The 13,352-nt window shown below is 42.6% G+C and overlaps 1 long non-coding RNA gene across 2 annotated transcripts in view; it reads right to left on the minus strand.

Annotated features, from left to right (window-relative positions):
- The window catches only part of LOC102161087 (uncharacterized), a 45,352-nt gene that overhangs the window by 3,687 nt on the left and 28,313 nt on the right, over positions 1-13,352 (minus strand). The gene's annotated exons all lie outside the window — the stretch shown is intronic.

Raw genomic sequence — 13,352 nt, forward strand, 5'->3', positions numbered from 1 at the left:
TATGGAGGTTCCCAGGCTAGGGGGCGAATCAGACCTGTAGCTGCTGACCAACACCCCACAGCCACAGCAATGCTGGATTGGAGCCGTGTCTGTGACCTATACCAGAGCTCACGGCAATGCCAGACCCTTAGCCCAGTGAGGGAGGCCAGGGGTCGAACCTGTGTCCTCATGGATGCTAGCCAAGTTCGTTTCTGCTGAGCCACGATGGGAACGCCCTCCATGGACATTTCTCATTCGAAGTCATCCAGCCTAGGCCCGGCCTCCACGGGAAGACCAAGGCCAGCATGGCTGGGGTCTGTGCCGTGGACGGAGGGGCTGAGACCCACCCTCTTCGTGAGAGGTGGAACTCGGTTTACACAGAGGACCCACGGAGCCTGGCTCTTCGCTGTCTGTGGAGGTTGGCCATCTTCTCCAATTCGCTGGAGGCGGATGGGCCGATCCAGCAGCAGGCCAGGCCCTGCATGGGGCCCCCTCCCAAGGGCCTGACCCACAGGGCACCTTGGAAGGAGGGAATTACAAATGCAGCCGCACACTGGCCTCAGACGGAGTCAGACAGTCCTTTGTGCGCAGCCTTTGTCTAGATGACCTTTCGGATATAACATCTCAGGGGCCGACCGCGGGAATGCAGAGGGAGGGAACAATTACAGCCTCCATCCACTTTCTGAAAGCACTTCTGCTGACTGTGGCTTCAAAGGATCAAACCCACACCTCTTTCAACCTCCTGCGGTCCAACCCATTCAATAACAAATAATTCAATAATAAATAATGCCCGGGTGGTATTCTGGGGTTAAGCAATGTCTTGTCTTCTCCACGGCCCCCCTCAGAGCACATCAGACCGTCCTCTCATTGTCCAGAGTGACATTTGTAAACAAAGGAGGAAGGGACTGTTATTCCTACTTTACAGCCAAAAAATGCAGGCAAAGACGTGGCTGTGCCTCTGCTGTCACAGGTGCCTTCACTTCCCAGCCTTATTCTGTCGTCACTAGATGGTGTGGGTACCAGAGCAGGGCAGGGGGCGCGACACAGCCACGCAAAACTTGTATCGTGTACTTGCCTCGTCTGGCAGGTTGTAGGTGGCCAGGCCACAGCAGAGCTAGGATGTTTGAAGTCAGAGTCTGATGTGCCCGGTTACCCTCACTCATTCCGCAAGAAGGGGGCATGTTACAATGTTCTGAACGTGAGTGAAAGTCCAGGAAATACTTGCTGCATTCTCTGCACAGAATTTGGGGTAGAGTCAGCTGTTTGCTTTATTATGTCTTCTTAAGAGGTCCCTTCTGCAGAAGGGGGACACTGTATGTACAGTCGAGAGATTGCCTTAAAAACGAGCACAAAAGGTTGGAAGAGTGGAAGGAAAGTCAGTGTTTTGCCATAAACGTCTTGTAGTGACAGACCTGGATCATTTTTAAAAAGATGCGTGATTTCATCGTCTCTGTCCACAGCACAGAAGGATGGCTTGATCCTGGGGAGCACACAGGGGAGCTTCACAGGCTGTGGGTAGAAGGTTCTTGAGTGTGGATCCACGAGAAGTATTTGCGGGTTCGTTTCCAAAGCCCAGGGACTCAAGAACACTGACAACAGGTGACTGCGGCTCTGGCAGGTAGCCCTTCCCTGGGAGTCTGCTGCTTTTCATGTGGCCATGATGCCTAAACTAGGTGATTCAATCAGTTCATGAAAGAAAAACTCCACTGGATTACTGGCATCCAAGACGGAAACCAGAACACTGGGTGGCCAGCCTCGTTGGTAATGTGTGGGCTCAGCCTGATGACTTGACCGTCAGGCTGGAAAACATGTGCCAAAAGGTGACACAGAGACGTCAGCTTCCATTCCCAGTGTGTGGTCTTGGGCCCTTTCCCAAACAAGACAAAACAAGACGTAACCGTGTCCTTATTTTTTTATTTTTTTTTGCGTTTTAGGCCTGCACCCATGGCGTAGGAAGTTCCCAGGCTAGGGGTCGAATCAGAGCTGCAGCTGCCAGCTACACCACTGCCACAGCCACGGGGGATCCGAGCTGCATCTGCGACCTACCCTATAGCTCATGGCAACGCTGGATCCTTAACCCACTGGACGAGGCCAGGGATCAAAACCGTGTCCTCACGGGTACCAGTTGGGTTCGTTACCGCTGAGCCACGACGGGAGCTCCCGTCCTTTCTATCTTCGTGCGAGCTTCTTGGCTGAGAAAACAGCTCCATTCACCTCTGAGTGCTCCGACGCAATGCGGGGGACTTGCCAAGAGATTTTTCCATGAAGTATAAACTCAGACCACTCTAGACCACGAAGCAGACCTAAACCCCGGCACTTAGGCTGGAGGAGTGGGGAGGCCTGTGAGAAACCAGGCTTTTCATCTTCTGTTCTGAGTGCCCCACCTGGACAGAGGGAACGGTCCAGAGAGGTGGTCTGTCTCGGTCACAGCTGTGCCCCAAGTGCCTACCCGTGACCTAGCACAGTGCCAGGCACATAGGAGCTGCCCAATGAGCGTTTGTTGAGTGCATACAAGAACGAATGGAAAGCAGGCCAAGCGAGCCTTAGACCACACTGTGCTTCAGGTGTCGATGGGGGTCAGTAACGGTGTGGACAGATTTATGAAGCTGGATAATTACCAGAATTGGGAACTTGCAAGGCACAACATGAAGGTCTCGAAGCCAGAAAGAACCCAAGGAAACTGGGAGAGAACTGGCAGGTGCCTGAGTCTGAGTGGTGCCCCCAACAGCTCTACGGGTCAGCCTAGGGAGACTGATCTTGGAGGCCAGGGCAGAGAGAAGCAGGGATGGGGCCAGGACTCTGGCTGGTGGCTCAGGGCAGGCCTGGAGCAAAGAAAGTGCCCATAGCCCAAATTGCCTTCGCTGAAGACAACAGCTGTTTGCTTGGGCCTTAAGGTTGGTTAAAAAAAATGCTGAGCCAGATGGCCTGAGGAAATTAGTGCGAAGCCCTATTAGAAAAAGTGCCTGAATGATTGATTAGAAAATAATCAGCCAGCCCTGCATATTGCTTTACTTTTGTGCTGCAAGTTTGCTTAGCGTCAAAATGTATCAAAATCTCCGGCCCTGTGCACTTCCATTTTTCAACAAAGAAACACTGGACAAATGCATGTACTATAACCACTGGAGGAGAGAGGAGAGTAAGGCACTTTCTTAAGGGTTAGGATGGCAAAGCAAAGCATCAGCTCTAACAGGAAACATGCCCTTTTATGGATTGTGTTACATTAAACAAGATGAAAATGTTTATGAATTCTTGCAGGCTGTTATGTCGTGATGGAAGTTAAAATTCACATAGACCTTCCTTCCAAAAACCTCAGACACCTGGCAGATGGGGAAACAGGAGCACCGGAACCCTGGGCAGAGACTCCTGGAAGGCAGTGGAGTAAGACCGTGCTGGCACGCCCACGCCTTGTCCTCTTCTGCCTTGTCTGTTCACTAAATCATGTAACAAGCCTGCCGTAAGAAGGAATTTCAGTGGTTTCTCAGGTCTTCAAATGGCATCGACTGAATAAGACGAAAGCCTCACATAGCTTTAGTTATTTCCATCAGCCAACTGGTGCTCAGCACGCACACGTCAGATATTGACATGTTCCCCCCCCCCCGCCCCCCCCCCCCCCCCGGCCATGCCCATGGCATGTGGAAGTTCCCAGGCTAGGGATGGAACCTGTGCCACAGCAGCGACAATGCCAGATCCCCAGCCTGCTGGGCCACCAGGGAACTCTGGATATTTATTTATTTATTTATTTTAGGGCTGTATCTGTGACATGTGGAAGTTCCCAGACTAGGGCTGAATGGGAGCTATAGCTGCTGGCTCACACCAGAGCCACAGCAATGCCAGATTTGAGCCACGTCTGCAACCTACACCAAAGCCCACAGCAACCTCAGATCCTTAACTCACTGAGGGGGGCCAGGGATTGAACCCATGTCTTCAAGGACAATAGTCAGGTTCATTACTGCTGAGGCACAAAGGGAACTCCTGGATGTTTATGTTTTTAACAGAATCAATCAGCACACAGAACTGGTTGTAGATCTATTAAAATTATACATTGCATAATTGTGATTTATTTGAAAAGCTAATATAAAAATTTTTAATTTTAAATTAATTTTAAAATACACAAATCCATAGCTTTCTTTCATACCAGCAATGATCAGCCATATGCAATAATGAAAAATTTCCATTAAAAATAATCCCCCAAATGAAATACCCAGGAGGAGATCCTAACAAGAGGTGTATAGGACCCATACAAAGAATCATAACATTTTTCATTAGAATATAAGCAAAAACTTGAATAAAGGAAGAGCTTCCATGCTTCTGGGAAGGAAGATTGAATGTTTTGATGTTGTCATTTCTTTCCAAACTAGTTTAATGAAATTCCAGTCAAAACCCCAACAGTATGCTTTTGGAAACTGACAGAATGATTCTAATGTTCATTTAGAAGAATAAAGAGGTAAGAATTGCCAAGGAAGTTTTGAAAAGGCAAATAGGAAAATTTGATGTACCAGGTATTGCAATATACTATCTACTTACAGTAGCCAAAATAGTGTGCAGCTGGGCAGAAATTAGTGAAAAGGAATGGATAGCCTAAAATTAACCTTAGTATGTATGACATTTTAGCATTTGATTTAAATCAGCACTTCAAATCTTGGGGAAAAAATAGATTAGTCAATAAAATGGTGCTGGGACCGTCCATTTAGTATCTGGAAAAAACAGTAAGTTATATAATCTCAGGCTATACATCTAAATCAATTCTAGATTAACTAAAGAGATAAATATTAAAAATCTAATTATCCAACTGCACTAATAGGACTGGCTCACAAAAATAAAACCATCAAAAAACAAACTTAAAGGGAAAATACCACATGAAAATATTTACCACAAATACGGTGGGTTAAGTGTTAACTTCCTTCCTTCCTCTCCCCCCCACCCCCCCCTTTCTTTCTTGCTTTCTTTCTGGAAGTTCCCAGGCTAGGGATTGAATCTGAGCCACAGATGCGACCTATGCCACAGCTGCAGAGCAGTGCCGGATCCTTAACCCGCTGTGCCACATCATAATACGTATGTAATACATCCATCCATCCATAAAAAACTCATATAGGAGTTCCCTTCATGGTGCGGTGGAAACGAATCTGACTAGGAACTATGTGGTGGCAGGTTTGATCCGTGGCCTCGCTCAGTGGGTTAAGGAGCTGGCGTTGCTGTGGGGTAGGCCAGTGGCTACAGCTCTGATTCAACCCCTAACCTGGGACCCTCCATATGCCACGTGGGTGTGGCCCTAAAAAAGCGTAACAAAAAAAAAAAAAAAAAAAAAACCCTCATATAAACTATTAAAGTCCATGAAAATCTTTTAGAAAATAAAAATGCCACGGACAGACAATTGGTGGACAAAGTGAAAACGGTTATAGATATGAAAAAATGCTCAATCATACTGGTGAACCAAGAAATAGAAATTAAAACAATATACAATTTTTTGACCTACTAAATTAGCAATGATTAAACTGTAGCTCTTAGTCAGAATTCGTGAGTGTGAAGTAAAATAGGCACTTTTATACATTTCTGTTGAAAGTTTAAATTGGTACTATCTTTCTGGAGAGCAATTTGGCCACATCTCTTCAGAGCCTTAAACACTCTCTATGGGTGCCCCACCCCCACCCGTGTGTGTGTGTGTGTGTGTGTGTGTGTGTGTGTGTGTGTGTGTGTGTGTGGTGTGTGTGTGAGAGAGAGATTCCTAGTGCAGGAATCTACTGTAATGAAATAATCTGAAATTAGACAAAGATCTAGATCACAGAATTATTTGCAATAACGTGAAACTGGAAAATTTCAAATGTTCAAAAAATTATTCCCGGGTTGGGTCAGGAAGGAACAGAAGTCTTTCAAGGGGAGAGAAGAGGCAGGAGGGGATTCTAGGGGGAACGGAAGAGCGTGGCGGTTTTAGGGTCTGAGAAAGCTCCCTGCATGGCCGGCTTGGGGACTGTCACGCGCCTTGTCATGGCTGATGTGGGGCGGTTAGCGGGAGTAGGAAGAGGTGAGGCTCAGAAGCTCCAGTGGAGTCATCTGCTGCCCTCGAGATTCAAGAGGTAGGGAGTCTGTGTAGGTCATCTTTATCGCCCCCCAGATTCCTATTAGGTGCTTAGTAAACGTTTGTTGGTTAATAAATAAGCAGATTTCTTTCAAATGATGCATGACTACTTTAAGTTCTGTGTTGTTGAGCTATGATGTTACTCTTTCTCCGGTGAAGTTTCTTAGGGAGAAAATTCATAACGTTTCTTAGGAAGAAACTCTATTGATTCATTTTTATGACATGCATTGAACAATATTTTAAAATGAATTTATTTGGACTTCAGTCAGTAGGGGGTGCACCAAATCTGGAAATTCTAATATTAATATAGAATAATGCTTACGTATTAATCCTAAGGTTCTTTAGCCTGGTTACTCTCTGTCTCCTCTGTGCCCCTCTCCCACTCTCTACCCTCATAATTTTTCTCACTACCACACACATACTACTAGTAGATAATAATGCCTCAAAACCACCAGTTACAAAACTGGGTTTTAAAAAGTTAATTTGATACTGCTATTTATTATAGTTATAACAGGCAAATGTGACTTTGCAAAAAAACCCAGTGCTATAAGGAGAAGAGTTTAAACTATGCTTATCATTTTTCCATCAGAATAGGTAAGAAAGCACTACGAAAAAATGAAGGTGATATTTTAATAGTCCATGTGAACACTAATCCTATAATTGGAACAAGAATAATAGTGACCTTTAGAGAAAGAATATTACATAAAGTGTTCATTAAAAAGAAGGAATTGGCTTTTGAAACATTACCTTCTCAACGTTCTTCATGAAACAGAATTAATAAAATGATATATATGATTTACTTAAATTTCAGAAAAAAGGAAACTGTGGAGTTGTGTAGAAGAATTGAGAAGAAAGTATAGTGAGGTTTGTATATTATATTTTTGGCACAAAAAGGAACCTGGATGGCATATTTAAAATTTGAAGACTATAGCTAAGATTATTAAACCAGAATAGTTAAGTCTTGGGATCAAAACATAAGAAACTGGAATCAGCACTTGATGGAAGACAAATGAACAATTACAGAATTCAAGAAAGCATAGCCTGAATAGGAAAAGAGAACTATTTGTGGAGGTGGGCAGTTTGGAAAGTTGAACATGCCTACATTTCATGAGACAATGCTGTGCTCTTTGGAAATCTTCTCCCCATCAATTTCTCTAAGTGTTTACAAAGTGGCTTAAAAGAAAAGAAACTGTCAGCTATGAAAATGATCACTCAGGCGAATCCAATTCAATCAAAAGTTTTAAAACTTTGTAGAAGGAAAAAGAATGAGACTAAAGTAAAAATAAAAACATCAGTAAAAGGCAAAGATTCTCAAAAGGGGTTCTAAAAAATATTTCAGCATTGTGCTGCTCATGAATAACATACTTATAAAAAGTCATACAGACAACCTAAGATTAAAAGTTTCTACAAAGAAACTAGCGATGATAATAAATTCAGGAAAGCAAAGGTTGAAATAAGTTCAAATAATTCAAGATAAAACATATTAAATGAAATAAATGTAGTACTTATGCAAGATATAATAACTGTGAAGTCATATGCACCAAATAACATGGCAACAAAACACACAAAGCAAAAAATATAAGAATTTCATGTAGAAACAAACAAAAATTCAATTTAGGGGAGAATTAAATTCTTTATAGTCAAAACCATAGCAAGTAGGCAAAATTCTGTAGCCTATAAATGAGATCTGATTTTTTTAGAATTACTCAAAAAACACTTATCAATCTTATCTGTTGCTAGTTTACATAAAATTAAATGAATAAACTTCGTCAGAGGTGTTATAGGCTATAGTCTAACCAAAATACAACTAAGACTTAAAATTAGAATCCCTAAGAATAAAGAAACAAAATTGCAAGTTACTCTGATATTTTGAAACTAATCTCCTAAACAGCAGTGGGGACAATGGGAAAATCAAGAACTTAATAAAAGACAACTTAGAAAATAACAACACTGTCCTATATACTAAAATCAGTGCTTAGAGAAAACATTAATAAGAGTTATAAATGTTTTATTGCTAAAATTAAAAAAGAGAAAGTATAATTTATTCATTCAACCTAATATCTCAGAGAAGAAAAACACAATGAAAGAAATAAAAGATAAAGTCATAAACTGGAAAGCAAAGAAGCAAAAAATAAAGTCAACAAAAGCAAGAGATGATTCCCTGAAACTTTAACAATATAGAAAAAAACTTCTGATAAGTCTAATCAAGAAAAACAAAAAGTAGTTAAAAGTAGAAATCAGAAAGGAAACAGAAACACTATTGAAATAAAAACTATAATAAATACCTATAAATACGTTACTGTATTTGTAATTCTCAATGGTGTGTCATACAAAATAAGAAAATTTTAAGTTGGTGCAAGACAAAGATAATATCTACAGATTGATAAGAGAAGAAAAAAATTAGAAAGTCATCAAGGAACTATTATGATTCCAAGAAAAAAGCTCTGAATACGAGCCTTTTAAAATACTTTTAAAAAGTATATTAAGAAATAGATGATACTAAGTTACAAAGAGTGTTCCTGACTAGAAACACTTAATACAGTACTGAATAATATAAGCACTCCAAAAAAAAAGAAAAAAAAAAAAGTCAATGTTCTAACTACAGATGGAGAAATCGTAAATAAAACCCTTCAAAAGGGCCCTACTCAGAAAGTAAAATGTACCCCTGGAATTCAAGGATGGTTCAATTGCAAAGTCTTCTAGGACATCAATGAGTTAAATGAGTGTTCACATATGGTCATTTCCACAGATGCTAAAAAGTAATTTAAAAAAATCAACACACATTCCAACTACATTTTTATTAAAAGAACAACACATTATAACATTGTAACAAAATTATACCAATGGACAATCTTAAAGACATTTCTTTAAAAGCAGAATGAAATTAAGGTGCTGGCCTAGTTTAATATTGTTGTATTTGCTTCAGTAAGTTAGAAGCCAAAATTAAGACACGAGAAGAATACAGTTTGGACCCACAGAGACAAAATATTCAATTTCAGGTGATGGGAAGTATAAATAAACCTGCAAAAATGTGCCAGAAATAGAAGAAATGTGTAAAATCAATAATATTCTTATGTACCAGTATTAACATCTCTTTAACTATAAGAAATAAATTATAACAAGAAAATTAATTATGTTGATTACTTAGGAATAAACTTGACAAGTGATAGATGTATGGAAACAATGAAAAATTTACTAGGTCCAAAGGGAAATGATGGAATTTAGAGCAATGTGTTCTTGAAAAGAAATTCATTTATTAAGACTAATTCTTTGCAAGTCTAATTAAAATCCCTAGGAGATGTTAAATAGAACAAATGAAAACAACTGAATAATTACAAAATTTATTAGGAAAAAAATGCCCATAAGAAAATATAAATAATTTCAATAAGTGAAGCATAGCCCAGATGGTAGAGGTGGATTTACCATGAGGCTAATGAAGCCTAAGCTCCTACGCCTCCTCTGTGCAGACCTTCCCAGTGTCCCGGGAGGTGTTCTAGCAATGTGGTCTCATGGTCATTTGCTTTTATTACTTTCATAAAAAGTAAATATATTTTTCTTTTTCTTTTTTTTTTTTTTTTTGGTCTTTTTTGGCATTTCTTGAGCTGCTCCTGCAGCATATGGAGGTTCCCAGGCTAGGGTTCCAATCGGAGCTCTAGCTGCTGGCCTATGCCAGAGCCACAGCAATGCAGGATCCGAGCCGCATCTGCAACCTACACCACAGCTCATGGCAAGGCCAAGGATCGAACCCACAACCTCATGGTTCCTAGTTGGATTCATTAACCACTGCGCCACGATGGGAACTCCAAAATATATTTTTTTTCTTTTCTTTTTTTCAGGGCCATACCTGCGGCATATGGAAGTTCCCAAGCTAGGGGTGGAATCAGAGCTGTAGCTGCCAGCCTACACCACACCCACAGCAACACCTGATCTGAGCCACATCTGCAACCTACACGCAGCTCATGGCAACGTTGGATCCTCAATTCACTGAGCAAGGCTGGGGATCGAACCTGCATCCTCATGGATACTAGTCAGATTCAGATTCATTTCTGCTGTGCCACAAAGGGAACACCCACAAATATATTTTCTTTATGAGCCCCTGCTCCAAAATTGTTTAAGCTCCAGATACCACAGTGTTTGATTCTCCCATGCCAGATGCAAAATTATGTTATAAATCTACAATGATTAACAGGATACCCAAATGGTGTAGAAAAATAAATCATAAGAACAGAAAAAAAAAATCCATTGATATGTAAAATGTAACAACATGAGAAATGTCACAAAAAAGTGATAAAAGAATGAATAATTTAATATATGGTACTGGGTAATAATCCAGGTGATGTTCAAAATATTAACAACAGTATGGAACAGGTATGAGAAGAGATGTTGGCCATCCCACCAGGTGCTGCAGTGCAGGTAGGTGCGAACTTAACTCAGCCCTGGCTTAAATTAGGAAATTGGGAAATACACTTTAGATCCATGTTCTATACTATATTGAACTCCAGATGAATCAGCACATTAAATATATTTGATGCTCAGCAGATAGTCGGAAGAGTGACACAACGTTCTAAGGAATAAAGCAATAGAGGAAACCAAGCCTTTGGCAATGAAGACTGGGGACCACTCTTATAAAGTGAAAATCAACAACAATGACAACAACAACAAACAACTATTTGGGGAAAAAATGTGGGAATCAAACACCACAAATGGTTAATATCTACAGATGCCACTTCAGTATACACCAGTAAAATGAAGAGTCCAATGAAGCAAGAGACGAAGGTAATAATTAGACAGTGTACGCAAACACAGAGAGTAACCTAACAGGCAAAAGTGCTGGGCTGCATGCGAATGAAAGAAAGGCTAAATAACGGGCAAGAGCTACCACTCAAAGAGTTTACATGGGCAAAAACGGTTTTAAAAGACACACCTACAGCTACCATAGCTGTAGTTACACTGATAACTGTGTGTGTTACAGGTAATAATTTTGTAATAACAGAAATGAAAAGAACAGTGGCGATGTTGAAAATAGAATTAAGAAACGTTTCTGCCTTTTTATTCCATAATCCCACACCTGAGAAAAAGCATAATATACGAAGAGAATATGGAATTTGGATCTGGAGAGTCTAGATTTAATACTGGTTCTAATACTTCCAACCTGAGTGATCCTGGGAAAGCTGTCTAATTCCTCTCTGACCCTCAGTTTCCCCATCGGCAAAGTTGGGATTATCATTTGTACATCAGAGGGTTTGGGTAAGGGTTAGATGCAACTGTGCACGCCAACGGAAAAGCCCCTGTGTTTCCGTGACACTTTGTACCCTTGTCCATGAGCCTTAGTTTCCTTATCTGCAACTTGGGGATAATGCCTGTCTCACAAGCTTGTTGGGACAGTGAAATCAGATGATGCTTGAGTAGTTACAGGGTGCTGACCAGTGCTGGCCACACTGGGTGAAGCGGGCAAGCCCCACTGGCCATTCCGTGTCCAGCTGCAGCTGCGTCCAGGGATGGGCCTGTCTATGGCCATCATGCTGCAGGCCTCAACAGACGTGAGCTCTCTATGATTAAGGAGCCGTCCAATGGCGCCGTGCAGACCACGCTCACTGGTCCTCAGGAGAGACCGCACATTTGCATTTATTTTTTGTGCCCTCTGCATAGCACAGGGGCTTAGATTAATATTCCATCCGTTGGGTGGATGCATGCATGCATGCATAAACGTTTACAGGAGGGTAATTTATTTTAATGAATAAGCTGAAGTCACCTCAATGTCCAATACAAGAGGAGTGGATAAGCAAGCGGTGCCGTAATCACTTAGCAGAAGACTTTGAAGCCATTAAAATGGAAAATTATGAGGATCACGAAAGACCGGAAAGTAGCTGGTACAATATCACAGGGGAACAAAAGCAGAATACAAAATGGCAGCCATTTCCCAGTCACAGCTACAGGGCCAAAGCGAGAGCAGATACTGAAAGACAGTGTTATCACAGTAGGGAGATTTGCGGTGAATTTTTTAAATTCCATTAATTAGATGAAAATAGTATCTTAGCAGCACAATAACAAGAAAGAAAATGGCTGCCGTGAAGAGAGAAAAATAGGTGATTTTATTTGTTTTTGAAGTATGACAACAGAGTAGAGTGCATTTAAGCGTTTTTTGTTTGTTTGTTTGTTCTTTTTATGGCTGCACCTAAGGCATATGGAAATTGCCCGGCTGGGAGTAAGACTGGAGCTGCAACTGCTGGCTTAGGCCACAGAGGATCCAAGAAGCACCTGCATCCTACCACGGCCTATGGCAATGCCAGATCTTTAACCCCCTGAGCAAGGCCAGGGATCAAACCCATAGCCTCATGGACACTCTGTTGGGTTCTTAATCCGCTGAGCCACACCGGGAACCCTTAAGTATTTTTATGTACATATTTTTTTACATACGTATACACTTGCTTAACCTCCAACCAGGTCGTTTACAGAACATTAAAAGCGGCCGATTTTAAAAGGGGAAAACAGTTTTTGTGTATACTGTGGGGGTGGACAGAAAACTAAGGGACGGTATTATTTTGCACAAAGATATCGCTGTGTCACTAATGAGAAGATAAAATGTTAGAATGTGAAAATCAGCGGAGAGTCAAAGCCCGTTTTTCGATGACGTTCAGAAGCTGACAGATTTTCCGAGGCAAACAATGGGAGCAGACTTTCCTTTTGCACTAAAAGGCCCAAATGGAGGAAAATCACTTTAGAATGATTGCATATAATATGCATAAGTACAAATCCGACACCACCGAAATAGGATGCATAACCTCGGTGTTCCTTTCCAGCAGGATAAACAGAGCCACAGAGAAAAATCCGACTGGAAGTATGCCTTTCAAATGCTCCCCCCAGTTCGGGACGGGGACGGGAGCCCGGGCCGCTCCCTTTCTCCGCCCGCGTCCTTCCCCTGCGGCCCTTCCACACGCGGGCTCGTGGCCGCATCCCCCTCCCCGCACACGGACGCCTCCCGCCGCGTCGCAGGCTCTTCCCCGGGGGCGGGGGGCGAGGCATCTGCGGGGCCGCCGGCCGCTCTCTGCTGCCCGCCCCTCCCCGGGCCGCCTTCTCGAAGTGCCCCGGCAGCTCCTGACCCCTCTGGAGGCGGAGCCGGCCCGGGGCTCTGTGCCGGCCGGAGCAGGGCCCCGCGTCCGTGTGGGCGCGGAACGAAGGTGACGGCAGAGTGAGTCACCGGGAGTGAGGGGGAGAGTGCGGAGGAGGGTGCAAATGAAGAGGCTCTGGCGCCGCGGGAGATGCTCGCAGGTCAGGCACCGTGACGTCAGGCCCGAAGCCG

This window comes from Sus scrofa, chromosome 17, assembly GCF_054392235.1.
Source record: "Sus scrofa isolate SSC_HxYL_T2T_F1_AM1 chromosome 17, Sscrofa_HxYL_maternal_Yorkshire_Landrace_v2.0, whole genome shotgun sequence".
NCBI lineage: Eukaryota > Metazoa > Chordata > Mammalia > Artiodactyla > Suidae > Sus > Sus scrofa.